Below are 17210 nucleotides of genomic sequence, written 5' to 3'. Positions count from 1 at the left end.
ATCAAAACAAAGCCAGAAACCACCTCAACTCTAATTTATGTTTTAGCTCCTTCAGTGCAGAGGTGCAACATAACTACTCATAAGCCATTTTTGAAAGTCAGACTAATCCATTTATGCAGGGTTTTTTTATTCAGAGCAATTATATTACTCCATGAAAGTAAGTTCACATTAGAATCATAAAATCATAGAATAGTTAGGGTTGGAAAGGACCTTAGGTTCCTTAACCTTAACCATCCAGTTCCAACCCCCTGCCATGGGCAGGGACACCTCACACTAAGCCATGTCGCCCAAGGCTCTGTCCAACCTGGCCTTGAACGCTGCCAAAGATGGAGCATTCACAACTACCCTGGGCAACCCATTCCAGTGCCTCACCACCCTAACAGTATCCCTATCACCCAGTACCTCAGAGAAGTAAGAGCCATGTATTTGTGTACAAAAGAGAACAAATACTACAGTAGTTTCAAGAAGTTAACAAGGTGAAGCAGCCTGTTCTGGAATCAAGACTGCCCACTACTCCAGACACCAAAGAGCATCCCAGTTTCTCACTTTAGCTGTCCTTGGAACAGTCTTAATGCAACTTAATTTTGTTTTTTAGAACCTCTTAACTACTTTTATAGCCAAGAAAAGCGTTAAAGTACTATATAATTTCCTACCACTACTACAGCTACCTCTGGTGTCCTAAGACAAACTGCAAGCAAGAGAAGATTGTCTGCAATCTTGAGAATTAAATATAGATGTTCAGGCAAGATGACCTACATTAAAAGAATGGTCCATGCAGTTGAGGAGGTTCAAACACCCACTCTCAGCTGGAGAAACAAAACAGAAATGCAATAAAAACTCTCAAGTGGTATTAAAGTCATGTGCCCTTGCTGTATCCCATATATAGCTAGCTTCCCTTCGTAGGGTGGTACCCTGAATGCTGCACAATGACAACAGAGGAAGAGTCTGGCTGCAGACATTAGTATAAACCTGGTTTTATAAGTATTGTTTTCCTTCTACAGAACAAAGACTGAAATACTCCACGTAACATTTTATCCTCCTGTAACTGAAGAATACAGCATGCAGACTTCCTGTAATGGAACACACTTTTCTTTTCCATATGCAACTGAAACTGCCAAGTTCAAACAGAGAAAAATATTGCATGTATCCATGGATATCTAATTTTAGAAAGACAAACAGTTCTCCTGCTCCAGCAGCAGGGAAAAAGATGGTCAGAAATAGTTATTACAAGCCCTATGGAAAGGAACTATGGCAGTACGTGACACGGGTAGAAGGTGGTAAGGACTGAGTTGGGCAAGTGCCCATGAGGGAAACAAGGCTTCCGTGGGCTCTGCACCTGAGATGACTGACTACAGTCGAAGCCACCACATCTGACTGCCAGCTTGACAGGCTAATTTGTCTAAAACACAACTGCTTTGAGAAGAATAATGCCTTCTGAGCCCTTGCAGCCATTTTCAAGCTCTATGTCATGTTAGGAAGCACTGAGATTGATGTTACTATGACTCCACGAATTTGGCCAGATGTCGTCAGAAACTTAACCAGGGGATTTTCATATCTAGAATCTGAGAGCTAGATAGTTTTACTGCATGCAAGCACACCTTCATCACATAGTATAGCTCTTGCAACCAAAAAGGCGTAAAATCCAGCATGTGAAATGTACTGTGAACATCCTAAACGAAATACAGACCGAAAACCAAAATAACCCGAGACACAGTTGAAATGTGTTCAGTTGTGTTTCCCAAGAAGAAAGAAAGTCACAGCTCTCAAAATAAAGACCTGGATATAAAATGCAGATGGTCTGGAACACTATAAGCAGCCAACAGACCTGCTTGAATGAGCCATCTAAACACAGGGCACTACTAGTACAAAGTTGTCTGAAATAAAACACCTTGTTTTGAACACAAACTGGCAACACAAAGGCTTCTGCGGAGAACGCATCTTCTGTTGAAACAAAGCTGCAGAAATCACTTGAGACATGCACTGGTTTAAAGTATTCTGGATGCCAAGTACTAATTCTTTCCCATTCTAACTATAAAAACCAATCAGGCGTGCTTGAATTTTACAGTTTATTTTCTTTAGTGCTAGTCAACATCATGAACATACTGAAACCTTTAAAGGAAAGTACTGATGTTCACTACTGTGCATATTGCTTCTGTATGAAGAGGTACCAGTAAACAGCATGAGGCAAGCATATAAAGAGACAACATGGAGAAAGCCCCTGTATCTTATGGGCTCTGGAGCAACAGGCTCTTCTTACAAAAAGAGCATTAGTGCTGGAAAACAGGTGCCAAAGACCATTACATTTTACCTTAAGCAGCCGTTAGAGGTAGCAGCACTCTCCTTAGTAAAAGTCACCTGTCTCCACTACCAGCAAAATGTATTCCTGTCAACAGAACATGGTTCCTCAGCATTACAAACTGTAGGTAGCAACAGAGTTAGCTACTTCTAATTACGAACAAGCTTTGTAATTCAGATATACCTTTGAGCTGTGTTATGGAATTTAGAAAACACCTCATTCTTTAAACACACTACTAACTGGATCCATGAAAACTAAAACTGCCACCTCACTTTGAGAGCTGAAACCTGCCTTGACTTCTGATCTCTTGTCCAGAATCAGCAGACAAAGGTTTACCAGTCCTCAAGGCATGCTGAATCCTATTTAAACTTCCCAGCTCATCTGGACTTGAAAATTCTATCTACTTTGCTTCCCCAGCCCTTACACATAGGAACTCCCCAAAGGATTGTAACATTACATACTACAGAACTGCTACAAGAAATCAAATTGGCAATCTTGGGATGATCCTAAATGCTTGGGTTTGTCAACAGCATCATTAACAGGAGGCAATAAAATCTTATGGATAAGGGCAGCAAAAGGTAAAATAATTGGATTATAATGTCAAAAGTATGACAGGAATCATGACTTTCTAAATGCCAAGACATGTATCTCCCTGCCTGTAAGGTTGGTGAAATATTGGTCAGAAATGCACCTCCTGTTCAATCTGATTTGCAGCTTAGTTATCCTGGTTACTAAAAATACTAAAAGATACACAACTAAAATGAAGCTCACTGCTCATTAATACTACTAAAACTTAAATAGATGGTCTGAGGACAAAGTAACCACCCAGCAAAAAGAAACCCCAAATGGTCTGCAGAAAGCCCAGCTGAAAAACAATATAACAAAGCATTCGTTCAAGGGCAGCTCTGAAATTTACTATAAAATCCAGAAATAGCCACTGAAGAATTACAATGATGAATTTAGCTTGCCAAATTACAACTGCATTGCACAATTCCAGCAAGCTATGCTGATATCCCACGGAGGGCACTTAGACCCCCTTCTCGAAGGCCTACCAAGACCTTCTAAATTACAGAGCAGATGATCTCCCTCCTGTGACTCCCTGTGTGGTTCTTTGCTAGTGCCCAGCTCAATTTTTTTGTTTCCTTATTTTTATCGCACATGAGAGCATTGGGATATTTTGACTACGGAATGTTTCTGAATGAAAATAGACAAAAGAATCCAAATAAAATTAATCAAAGGGAAACAACGATACACAGCACTCATCCCCCACTGTTAAAACCTTGCTTTTTAACCCAAATTTATCTGCTAAAAGTTTACCAGCCAGATTTCCTTCCTCTGCTCCCAGCCAATTTCTTCCCCAGCAGCCAGCCAAGAATTCCCTGATTTCTGACCCATGCAGTGACCCAGGCAGGAGCCCTGGGCCAGAGGCACCCTAACAGTCAGGTAATCCTTGTTTTCCACTGTCTGCCCCAAGCAAACCTCACCAGAAATTCTTTATATAGCTTTAAAACAAACCAAAGGCTCCTAAACAAAAAAAATCCCTGTTACAAGGAGCTGAAATGTGTCCATGAACACACCAAACCAGCTCTGAAGTTGCTTTGGAAGCCTGAATCACGGTCATGAGCGTGTGTTCACAACCCGACAGCCAGTCCTTTGCATCACGATACAGTCTCTTTGCTACAGCTCACTGGTTCAGAAGTAGAGGGGCCGTATCCTATTAAAAACAACAGGAAATTGACCACAGCAATAAATCCCAAGCATTGGCTGCTGCAATTCCTTATCTTCCATGAGCAGTTGTTGGTGTGCAAAACCCATGCAACTTTTTCTTTTCAAAGCAAAACCAAACAGCCCATTGAAAATCACTCCAAAGCTGGAGCTTCTACACAGTAATAGCTTACACCAGCCTTGGGAGACCTAGATCCCCAAGGTCATCTTCCTGTCATGCCAGGATATCCTGTTATATTTTGAATGGTTTACTGCAGCCTCCAGGCAAACCCATGTCACTGAGAAAGTGAAGTCGGTGCACAAAGACTGACAGGTCCCAAGGAAGCTCGTCAGAGGCTTTGGCACTTCTGACAGGACTTGCATTGCTCTTTTCATGCATTTTCTGCACCCAGCTGATCTGTCTGTCCCCTCTGATAGCATTTTTCACTTTATCTCCTGGAAAAAACTACTATCCGAGATGATGCTAATGCTTCTCTATTGGCTTACCAACATGTAAAAGGAATTCTACTGGCAGTGTTAGCTCCACAAATCCTACTACTGGAGATGCAGTTTCTGCTGGGCTGGAGAAAAAGGGATGGGGGGCAGTGAAGGGGTAGCCAAGGCTCTTCCCTGAATGGAATAAAATACATAAGCCACAGGATTTCATTCAACTGGCAGAGACTACATTGAGCTTTTTGCCAGCGTAACTGTGTCTAGTGTGGGTCTGACTTGTTTTCCCACTCCTAAAAGGCAGAGCTTGGCCAACAAAACTTTAAAGACCAAGACCAGCAGGGTGGGTGTGGGGCTCGGTTTGTTTTCAGTACACACCAGTGAAGTTCACCATGGTCCAGTTTCCTGCCACTCTAATCCACACATCATGTAACACCAGTATGCTTTTTGTTTCTTATTCTGCTTTAGGTAGGTCCTACAAGTATTTCTGGAGCAGGCTTTTCAGGCAGGCAATCCTCCTCCAAAGCCATTCTTACTGTAAGATTCCAAAGGCTAGAAAAATACCAGGGGCAAGTGGCAGCTATCCACTTTAAGAGCTAAAAGTGCTTCTAAATCATGTCTATTTTGCCTACATTTAGGCAATCAGGACATGTTATTGTACAAGGTACTTACAATGGAAAGATCAAACCACCACCTCTACTAAAGGAAACACATAACCAACAAGAAAACACTCTTCCAGCCCTAAAGACTTAAAAATCAGAAGCTGAACCTCCTTGTACTAGGAATAATTATAGCAGAGTAGTTACAACATGTTTGGAGATCACCTCACCTATGAGTATGTGCCAAAACCAGGGCTCAGTTCACTCCTGCTACTCTGGAGGAAGGTGGGAGGGAAGTAAGTTCCATTTTGGATCCTGCAGGATCCCAAGAACTATCTGCCTTTGGAAACATAGATAGGAAACAGGGTTGAAAGATCTTCCATGCAGAAATGATTTTTGTAAAGCTGTTTTCTTTGACTCTAAAAGCTATGCTAGAGCTGGGACTGCTATGGGCATCTTCTCATTTCAGTCACCTCATTCTGAATCTCAATCAGCTCCTGATCCCAAGCATGAGGAAAACTCCACACATTGTTCAGATGTACCTCCAAGCACAAAAGCTTGTTAGCCACAAAGTTGCATTCCTTGACATTACTCCTGGATAGTCTCTTCTCTAGCATCAGAAAGGCCCAATACAGAAGGCCACAAGGTGCATGGTGATCCCACTAGCAGGAAAACTATGTAACATCAGCAAAGCAATCATCATCAGGCCACCAAACTGACTTTCCACTAGTGAATTAGAAGGGAGAGTTAGAGCTATGGAATTTCTTCACACTTGAGAGCTCACCAACGCCAACCCATCTGTCATATGTTATGTTTGCTTTGATTTCTTTTTGCTGCAAAAAAGGGGGAATGCACATCAGAAATGTTACGGACCACCAGATTTGTTTCACAGATTATCAAAGCTAAACGTTCATGCATTTTATGGAGATTAAGAGATTAGAGTCCAAGAGTTTTCTTCTTCTGTGTGCAAGGCTCTCTCTTTCAATCAAATGAAAAAGTGGAGCTGAAGGTATGTTGTTAATTCCTGAGGGGAAATGATACATAACCCACACGCACAAAGCAGTTGGCTTGCGTGCGGTTGTTTTTACAGCACAGAATCTGTTTCAATCTATGTTTGTTTAACAAGACGCAAGTCTAACAATGGCAATTTACTAAAAGCTTGTGCACTAAGTACGCACAATACCAGAAACAATGGTCATAACTCCTTCCAAAGATACAAAAGCAGCTACAAAACTAACGAAGCATAAGCACTGCCCTGGATTAGTTGTTTCAAAACCCCGCATTCCAAACAGCTTCATCACTTCAATAATCCACGTATAAACACTTCAACTAATTTTGGACTACTGTTTCACATTCCAGCAACGAGTCACTGCTAGTGAATCCAGCACAAAATTTCACTATTTGTATTTTCACTGATTTTCTTTTCATCCACAGCATCATCACTGTTCCTCAGACACGTTTTGCAACAGTAAATCTTGGCTTAAGTACTGTACTGGAAACACCAATGGTTTAAATAGCTATTTACTAGTAGGGCTTCTCCATCTATATTTAAGCACTTGAATAACCAGCTGCTCGTAGGTCAGTGACAACACAGCTGCAGGAGGTGAGGTGGCATTCTGCCTCTCCAACAGGCCTGTTTGTCAATGCCCAGGCCCAACCTGCATCCTACAGGAGTACAACCATAATCACATTTTGAAATGATTCATTATTTATAATAGCTGCTTAAGGCTTACTGGATGATATTCTGTTCTCTCTGAAAAGCTGATAGAGCTAAATAAAACTTCGTGATGAACAGCAACCTCTGCCTTTAGCTATTGCATCAGCAAGGTCAAAACTCCTCCAATCCTTACCCTATGCGCTCCCAACACCATGATTTATGTTAATACTTCACCTGTTTAGCATCTGGGCCATAAACCTGAACTTTTTTTTCTCTTGCTAAACATGTGGACCGTAAAAAATTGCTCGTACATTTCCATTTTGCTCTTACAATCAAAGCCCGGATAGTTTTAAGCCAAGATAGTGTGGAAACTTCTGAACAGGCAGGTTGCCTCATTAAAAAGGAGGCAACCCAAACCCAACCAGGTGTAGCAAAGCTCATCAAGGCTCAGTATCATTAGAAAACAATGTTAAAAATGGTAGAAGTACTTGCTTGACAACAACAAACACTTAATGCACCTCTTCCTGAGGACAACTGGGGGGGGGGGGTTGCAGACAGTTATATTAAGTGTAAACTGTGGGTGTTTACAGTGCACTCACTACCTACAAATATAAGGTGTTTCACATTTCAGACACATTTGGTCTTCATCAACAGCTGCAATCAGGTAACCATCATTCAATCACACATTCTTGGAGGGTGGCTCATCAGATGTCGGCTGTTTAACTTGCATGCTCCCCAAGTAGCCATCGAGCTGCTGCCATTTCTTCTCCCCTGTCTCCAAAGCACTGTGTACAACATGATCACAGCAGCAGACAATCTGCAGCAGAGGATTCCTCTATCATTAGTTATCCTGATTAGGACTGATATCACTAGGAGAGATCTGCAATGCCATAAACCACTGTGAATCTTGTAACAACCATGAGCTAAGCTGCAAGTTGTATTCCCTTAATTATTGCCTTTGCAGAGACAATTTCCATGATGATTGGAAATCCCTTTTTTTTCTGGTAAAGTTCTGCCGCTCTGTTCTTCAGCGACTACAATGTAGGCACCATCATTGTTCTACTTATATATATATATAAGTTCAATGATGCTAACTCTTTGAAGTAGATGTGTTATCTTAATTTAGCACATTGCAAAGTAGCAAGTCACACACCTCACTGTTCTCCCCATTGCTGGCCCATGTCAGCATACTCAGCACTCGCAGAGCATCTCAGTAGTGGGATAAGGCAGCTCTCAAGTTGTGGAATTTCTTTCAGTGCTTGTCTAGGAGAGATTTGTTTTCATCCCCACATTGCTCACGATGATATCTCAGAGTTGTGCAACTCCTCCTTTCAAGATAGCTGCCACTGCTGTACCAGAGGGGCAAGCAAACAGCCTTTTCAAAGCAAGCCATCACTACTGGAGATGATTTATCCAAGGAGGTCCATAACACCTAAATTCTCTAATAAGCACTGACAGGAGAGGTTTTGGAAACGATAACTTATTTTTCCAGTGTGGCAGACTACAGCTTTCAAGTGTCATGCAGCTGCTGGGCTCGTAGCACCAGGCAATGGATTTCCTCAGAACAATCTGAGTGCTGACCCTAAAATTGCCATCACATGGAAAAACTGCAGCCTGCATGGTTGGCTTGGGCTGGAGAGCCTGATCCCAGAGCTGGCAGAGTATCAGTGTTCCTTTTCCTGTGCATCCTCATCATGCACGGGAAAAGGAACACACCGAAAACACCTCACAGCAACACAAGGAGGCAAGAAGAGCAACGCTCTTAAAAGTAAATACTGAAGACAATTCCCATTGCTAAAGCACATCCTGCAATGCCTCTTCTTCCTGTCCCATCGACACAAGCCAACCTCAAAGGCCACCAGAAATCTCCCGCGCATAAAAACAGCCCAGAATCTCTCTGTGGGAACAGTGTGTGATACAGAAGGTCACAGCAACATTGACAATCAGCACACAAAGTACGAAGACAGGCTGAGAACATTGGGGCTGTTCAGCCCGGAGAAGAGAAGCTGCGTGGAGACCTCAGAGCAGCTTCCAGTGTCTGAAGGGGGCTACAAGGATGCTGGAGAGGGACTCTTCATCAGGGACTGCAGTGATAGGACAAGGGGTGATGGGTTCAAACTGAAACAGGGCAAGTTCAGGTTAGAGATAAGGCAGAATCTCTTCCCTGTGAGGGTGCTGAGGCGCTGGCACAGGGTGACCAGAGAAGCGGTAAATGCCCCATCCCTGGCAGTGTTCAAGGCCAGACTGGACAGAGCCTTGGGTGACACAGTCTAGTGTCAGGTGTCCCTACCCATTGCAGGGGATTTGGAACTGGATGATCCTTGGGTTGGTCCTTTCCAACCCAAACCATTCTGTGATTCTATAAAGGAAGAAACAAGGGGGAAGTCAAGCAAGTTTCTTCCATTTTAGCATTGCCCATTGCTCCAGCAATGCTGCCGTTAAAATATGGTGCAGGCCAAGCAAAGCCAAAGCTTACCCTCTGGCTACTCTGCCTAAGCAATAACTTATGCGATTCATCATGTAACCAAACAAAAAAAACCCACTTCTTTGATCCTTCCATAAGAAAACAGTACATGGAGATGTACATGCAGAGGGATCCATTGATAACTAAGTACCCCAGACTTACGCCAGGCCAAAAAAGTGAATTATAAGGGTATCCTCTTGGACCTCTTGCAAAATAAGGCCAACTTTTCTGCAAACTCCATAAAAATCACTGCCATGAAATGCACCAGAAGCACTGTGGTACTGTAAAACCCAGACAGTTTCATATAAATACACCCTATTTACAAATAGGAGCCATTTTTAGCAGTTCAATACTGTGAGAAAAGAAATGCCAGCACAAATGTCTGTGCCTACAATTTAATCCCTGTTACTTGCACTGAATTTTCACCTAGTCTGGACAGCTATCAAAAAATCACGTTTTGCAGCTACTAAATCAGGTTCAAAATTCAATAGAGAAGTAGTTATTTGTATCTTTTGTATGAAGGCACTTTAATGAGCGTAACTTGAGCATTACCTTACAATATATAGAAAAAGATACTTGGCAGTATCTTTTCTACCAAGGTGATGAAGCACCCGGGGAAGAGGGAGAATGAAAAACAGGCATCATCATCATCATCATTATTATTAACCCTTTATTACAGATAAAACAGCTGAGCTGTATAAGAGGTAGAAATGAGGTACTCAAGTTTTCTTAATAACCCCAACCAACCACAGCAACTGATGCTTATAGAATCAAGCAGGCTGGAAAAGATCATCAAGTCCAACCATTCCCCCAGCACTGCCAAGGCCACCACTAAACCATGTCACTAAGGGCCTCATCTACAAGCTTTGGAGAATTCCTTTGTCTAATCCAAACTGGAAGTGAAATCACCCTTCTGAAAGTGCAGGGAGGGAAAAAGCTGTGTAGAGAAAGTGATTGTATCAGTATAATTACGGAAATCCTCTTCCTCCAGATTAGTTTCCCCACCACAGCACTGCAAATTCAATGAACCACATCTGATCCAAGCTAACAGTATATCACACTAAAATTTCTCAGAAAGAAACTCCCCTGTGAACATCACTAACACAGCTTTATGATACACCTCGGCATCAAAACATTTTGCATGGTGCTGTGATTAACACTTTGCTGACCATGGAAACCAAAGTGAAAATGTTTAAACATATCTTTTCCTATAGAGTTGGAATCATAGAATCAACTGCGTTGGAAAAGACCTTTAAGATCAAGTTCAACCATTACTCCAGCATTGCCAAGGCCGCCACTGACCCATGGCACTGAGGGCCTTGTCTCCACGGCATGTGAACACTTGCAGGGACGGTGACTGCAGCCCTGCCCTGGGCAGCCTGTTCCAATGCCTGAGCACCCTCTGAGGAAGGAATTGTTCCTCAGCTCCATCTAAACCTGCCCTGGGGCAGCTTGAGGCCGTTTCCTCTTGTCCCATCCCTTGTTCCTTGGGAGCAGAGCCCAGCCCCTCCTGGTTCCATCCTCCTGTCAGCCACTTGTAGGGAGCGATCAGGTCCCTCCTGAGCCTTCTCTTCTCCAGACTGAACCCCCCAGGTCCCTCAGCCCTTCCCCATCACACTTGTGCTCCGGGCCCTGCACCAGTTCCGTTGCCCTTCTCTGGCCCCACTCCAGCACCTTCAGCTTTGTTAAGGTGGGTTACATGCAAAGTGCACTTAACAAAAGCTTAATACCTTCTCCATCAGCCTCAGCAGGAAGGGTGCCAATTCTCCTCCAAGGTCTGAATATAGTGATCGACTTTCTGATGCCTTTGACATGATACATCAAGGGCAGAGAAGGGCACTTCTTCCACATACACTGAAGTCCCCTTATCTCACCACAAACTGATGGGAACACTCACTTGCTGTTTCCCTTCCCGTTTGGTGCTGCTGTGATTGAGACCAACTCTCTATAACTAATAATAACTGTTCTGTTTCCTTACTGTCACTGCAAAACCACTCTTCTTCCAAATGTAATCTTGGAATTTCTGGAGGCAGCAGCACCAGCAACCAAAACCACTTTACTGGAGAACTCCTTTCTTTCCTTTCCTGTTCACTGGCGACTTTCTGAAACCACTTTTGATGTCCTCCCAGCTTCAAGACAGAGGATTGACCTCCCTGAGGTTGCTGCGCTGGGGCCACTGCTTGCTCTTCCTTCTCCTCTCCTGTAACTTTGCATCACTTCTTTGACATGGCTGGTCTGGAAGGCTCCAAGAAGAGCCCTGTGTCCTTTGTTGTGTGTACCTATGTTGCTGTACTGTACACATTACAACAATAAACATTTTTGAAGAGGAAAAACCAAAGTGCTCTGTCTTAGACAGGTTTAGAATGTGAAGTTCACTTTAGACAGAGTTCACTAGATCTTGATTTGACATTATCTCTTTACAGTCTCCATAACTAAAATTAAGTCCTGGTTTTTAAACTTCATTTTCACAATGGAAACACAAAAAGCAAAGGTACTTAAGAAAAGTAGCTTTAGATTAGAACCTCACCTCTAGTGAAAAAGCAGCATTATCTAACAAAGGGGCAAAGAGATTGTCAAAGCCAAAGGTTTTTTCACACCTCTTCTACCCAAATGTGCAAAGTTCACATCCAAAGGATGTATTTCTAAATGAAGACATTTCGGAAGGTAATACTGAAATTCTTCAGTAGGCCAGTTCCCAGCAGAATCCTCTGTCAACACCAGACACCCCTTTCATTGGCGCTCCCCAGATGTGTTCCCTTACACGGTGCAAACCACTGGACCATTAATGCACGTTACCATTCAAAGAGTACTGAAGCAAAATACTGATCTGAGCTAACAATTTGCAACAACCAAATCACACAACTACAAACTTGTGATGCACTTCAAAGGTCCAATCCTAGCTGAAGAATGCACAACAAAACTTACAAGCAATCTATACTCCCGTGCACACACATGCAGCACAGACAGGGTCTGAAGCTCAGAACAGTGTCTGGTTTCATAGCATATGCCCTTCCTTATCAAATGTCATTTGTACTGTCATCCCTGCATCTGTCTCCACAGATGTCATCCCATGTAATGAAGCATACGGGCTTAAGCTGACATTGTTTGCAAACAGGAAGAGCTTTTGGCAAGAGGAATCGAACATAAAGTGTTCTGCGGGCTGCCTCTCTTAACCCATCTTCGGTTGGCTCCCCTGCTCAGCTGAAACTGGTCGGCTACTTTCTGAGGGCACAGTGCCAACCTGACAGATGGGCTGAAGGCAAGGCATGCCAAAAAAAGCAGAATGTGCATCTAATTTGATAATTAGGGGCTGAATTTCCCATTAGAAATATTGCGATGGCAGCACACACCAGGTTTCTAAGCTTAAAGGTAGAAGAATATCCTTTCTCTTATCCAAGCAAGGGTTAATTTTGAAAATGACAAAAACACACCAGAAGTGAGCCATGGAGGAGGGAGATGACCAGCCATGGGCTCCTATGGTTCAGGATTAGTGTTCTTCAAGGAGAGGTGAAATAGAGAGAAGGGGAGGAAAGAAACAGTCAGATTAAGCCTTTATCCTGAATGGCTTTTCACAAGGGGCACCTGCAAATCTTGGCCAGAACAGTCCTGTGGCCTTGCTCAAAATAATTTATGCTGAAGAGAGATAAAAGCAAGGAACTGATGGCCACTTTACAAAGCATTAAACACAGCTTTCCTGTCCACAAGGAATAGCCAATAGCTAGAAAAAGGTAAAGGACAAAGAGCGTTTATGGCTCAGTGGAAATCAAACACCGTAATGTATACACGTGCTTGGAACTGTTGACAATTATTGTCTTGGGTTTGATATACAGTGGTACAGAGCCTTGGCTTCAAATAAAGGTTAACGGTAAAAGAGAGAGAAATCTAGGGACCCGACGGGAACGTTCTCTCTTCAGACTCCTCACAAGTCTTCAGGCAATAAAGCAGTGGTCCTGTAACCATCTAAAGACTCCTGTTGAAGAAGAAGGTTCTTCTGGGCTGCTCCCTCTTCATCTTGCGTGTTTTCTTCCCTTTCCCAAATCACTTTACTCTGCAGAAGGAATGCCAACAGCAAGGCACAGTTTGGAAAAAACACTGTTCTAACTCACTCTTCTCTTTCCACTCCCCAAATGACTTCAAGTGACAACTTTTAAAACAAGAATATTAAGTGTTCAGTTTCTGTGAATATCATAGAATAGTTTGGGTTGGAAGGGGCCTTCAAAGGTCATCTAGTAATAACTACAATAGCTTCACGTGTGCTGCTTTGCAGACTTCCACGGAGACATCTTCCTCTGAAGAAATCTGTCAATGAAACATCCTTTGTTCTACTCTCAAATCCTGGCAAGCTCCTTTCCAATATAGTGTGAGACCTAATTGGGCTTTTGTTTAATTCCCATCAGGACAATGACACTTAAATGAAGAGCACAACACAGGCAAGTGAGTGGAAGAAACCAATCTGCATGCCCTGAAACTATCCTTTAAGGGGAAGGAAGGGGCTGCTTATTACTGGCAACATAGACTAAAAATACAAACCATAAACCTGACACTTTCTAAAATAATAGAAGCAAAGAAATTAAATGACTGTAGCTACAAAGCAGCAGCAGCATCATGGAGCAAAATCAAGATTTGATACCACAGTGCCACTGCCACAACTTAGGTAAACACGGAATTGAGTTAGTGGATGAATGTGAGTGCTGGTGTCAAACTAGGGCAAACTCTCCCATTCAGCTCTACTATAGATGCATATATGGAAAGAACCCAGATGATGCAATAAATGAATCAACGAACAGAGAAAGAAACTGTCATGGGAAACTGTAAGTAACAATTCACATGGAATGAATCAAGAATATATTCAGCATCCCAAAACATGAAATATGAAAAAAAACACCTAAATGTTATCTTGATAACTCCCAAACTCAGCATTACATCTGAATGCAAAAGAACACAAAAGGAGCCAATGCAAACTCGACAGCAGCAACATAAGAGTTGGTAGGAAATCCACACAGAAACACCAACTGGCAAGGCAGCGGCTGCATTTGCAAAGCCAAAAGAGTTTAACCAGAGGGGTAAAACTTAAAGACAGGCCTAAAGACCTTCACATTCAAGTGTCACTTCAATCTTCACTTACACTAAAAGCTGCAGTCTCATCAACATTACAGGCAAACCCCCACTCTGGCAAGTAATGGCATGTTAGTGGAAAATGAGACTTAAGCATAAGGAACACGCAGTGACATGGTTTAGCGTGAGGTGTCCCTGCCCATGGCAGGGGGGTTGGAACCAGATGTCCTTAAGGTCCTTTCCAACCCTAACTATTCTATGGTTCTATAAGGCTGAGCTGGGTACGCAGCATCGGCAAGATGTTTACCCATGGTATAACTAAGGCCAGACTGTCCCAGAGGAGTTCTGCCTCACTGTTGTGGAAATTCAGCTCCACTTTTTGCTTGAAAACCTCATGCCTAGATTTTTCTTTGGTAAGTAAACCAGCACAGGCAAAATGCAGCATCCTCATTATTTTCAGTGCCCACAATTTCCATGCTTAACGGTAAAAGAATATGCTAAAACTTACCTGTTTCAAGACTTATGTACTCAGTATGCCTACCCTGAACAGGCACAATGACACTGTGCATCTCAGCCACTTATTTTCCCAGCTAGAGTTCACAGCTGAAGGGTCTATTATCTATTAAGCAGCAGTATTAATCTATTAAGCAGCAGTATCCCCACAAAATGCCAAGAGTAAAATGGCTCATAAGAGCAGGTGAACAACACAGTTCATGCCATTTTTATTGCCTAACCTGAGATATCACATAGATGAGTTTACCCCTTTCCTCATACATAGACATCTCACCCACTGGAAGCAGGCAACCAAAATCCCCACTCCATAATGCCGCATGCTAAAGCCCTCTCTTGACTCATGCAAACTCAAGGCACCAATCTCCGGCACAGTGAAGGACACTGCTCCTACAGCACATGCACCACACTCAGAAGTTCACTGGAAACCCTGGAGTACTTCACAGAGAGAGAATAACAAGTGATACAAGTAAATAGGTTGTTCAGCTTTTTGTACAAGTTATTAAAGAGCACCAGTTGCAGACAGAAGTAGTATTATGCTTTTTTAGCCTGCGTATCATTGCAATAACATCTGCCGTTGCCAACAAAATAAAGCTAAAAAAATAAAGAAAAAGAAACCTGAGAAAGTATCAGAGCTGGAAAGCTGTTTCAGACAAAGAAAGAATGTAGTTAAGAGGGTAAAAAAAGGGGGAAACCCCACTAATTTAAACCCTTTGTTCCAGAAACATGACATGGATACCTCCTGAAGGATATTGTAAAAATACTGGAAAAAGCCTTGGTGAGACAGGAAGTTTAAACACAGCTAATCTAACGATTACTGCCGTAACAGAGGAAGCAAGCACGTTACCAGAGAGATGACAAAACCAGAGATGATTTTAGGTGTTTACTTATTCCAAGACATAGCTAAAACCACTGCTAAAGGATCTCAGGTTGAGCACATCAGTCTGACCACTACAGGTTTTTTGTTTGGGAAAAAAAAAACCCTACAGCAATTGACTTTACAAGTAATAATCCTCCAACAGAACTTCCTTTGCAACAAGTTGTCAAGAGTTACTGACCCTTTCCACACACTCACCTTTGGAAATGCCATTTCCTATTACAAAGTGATGTCCTGATCCTGCAAGCCTCTGCTCACACAAACACTCTGGTTTGGTAATCAGGGCTGCAGGTTATGCTGGTAAGCAGACACCGGAGGCTTTGGGATGCAGAGCTCACCAACTGGACTTCCTGCTTGGAGCTTGCAGCGCCAAGGTAAATAATCACACCACCACACTGACAGATGTCAGGAGTATGAGGTACTGACTAGATTTACTACAGTCCTGAATAACTGAGTTGTAATTTTCCGCTCTCCTAGCAGGTAACATAACGATGTGAGCTGTGTTACAATGCTAACATTTACCCAACTGCAACACTTAAACTTCCAATTCTTTGAATCCATGTGTATTGTACTGGCTTCTTGCATGAGATTTTGAGCCCTTTTGGTCTAGTTATGCTGGCTCCATAACCATCTGCAGGAAGAGGTCTGAATTTAACCTAACAAAGTCTCAATTGCCTTATAGTCTATCTGGCCAAAGGACATAAAGCAGTTTGTCATCATGATCCTGGCGGGACAAGGATAATCAGTGGTCAGTCTCACCAGACATGGCAATGGGGCACCCTTTTGTGTCTAACTTCCTCCAGCCTTGCAGTTTGTCCTTGTAAAGCTCTCGCTGTTCATGAGCTAATGCATCTATGTTTGAACAAACTCAGTACAGGAACTGCTTCCACACACTTGATAACGTCTTCTGCTTACACTTCTACCAGACCATCAGAACCACTGTTTATTGCCATATTCCTTAATTCAAGAAGGAATGAAGTTATACAAATCACTGAAAATATAATACAAAAGATTTGACACACAGTCTTTAAAGGCATAACCAAATACTACAATAAAATACTGGAACCGATTCCTGTATTTCAAAGTCTCCTAAATCCAAAGGGAGATTTTCTTTGTCCGATATATTTCTAACTCCTGAGAGATATAAACTGCACAAGTAAAGCTTACGGCCATGTCTAAACACCACTTATCCAGTGCAAAATGCCACAGTGGTTGTGGTCATAGGCTGTTCATGATGCAATCATACAGAGCCTGTAAAAAAACACATCACATTTGGGGGGGCTAAAGATTAATGGTTTTCAGTAGTTGACAGAACTACTCTTAAACTATCTACCTTTGGTATTTTATAAACTTCATTTGCCTTTCCTATATTTCTCTACCATTACAGGGATGAGAGATATACTCCCTTTTAAAACAAAAGCTACAAAGGAAAAGAACAACACAAATTTCAAGTTCTCCTCAATGTCTTTTCCTACCAGGCAGAGGACTCACTGCATAAAGACTTAATAAACCCCCAACTCTGACAACACCATCCAGCACAGATTCTGCACTGTTTGGTGCATAGTCCCTTCCACTGCAGCTAGCACTCAATACTCAGC

General features: G+C 42.5%; 1 protein-coding gene across 3 annotated transcripts in view; it reads right to left on the bottom strand.

Annotated features, from left to right (window-relative positions):
• The window catches only part of PTPN14 (protein tyrosine phosphatase non-receptor type 14), a 122281-nt gene that overhangs the window by 85910 nt on the left and 19161 nt on the right, over nt 1–17210 (bottom strand). The window contains exon 1 of one of the 3 annotated variants that reach the window (XM_062637063.1): nt 2309–2330. The exons of the other annotated variants lie outside the window; for them this stretch is intronic. The gene's annotated coding sequence lies outside the window, so the exon portion shown is untranslated. Of the gene's footprint in view, nt 1–2308; nt 2331–17210 lie in introns of those variants that run through there. 3 annotated transcript variants of the gene reach the window in all.

Source organism: Pezoporus occidentalis, unplaced genomic scaffold (assembly GCF_034315485.1).
Source record: "Pezoporus occidentalis ecotype Australia unplaced genomic scaffold, CSIRO_AGI_Poc_V1 ctg50, whole genome shotgun sequence".
NCBI lineage: Eukaryota > Metazoa > Chordata > Aves > Psittaciformes > Psittacidae > Pezoporus > Pezoporus occidentalis.
Note: the sequence above shows the minus strand (reverse complement) of the source record. Positions and strands in the feature narration are given on the sequence as shown.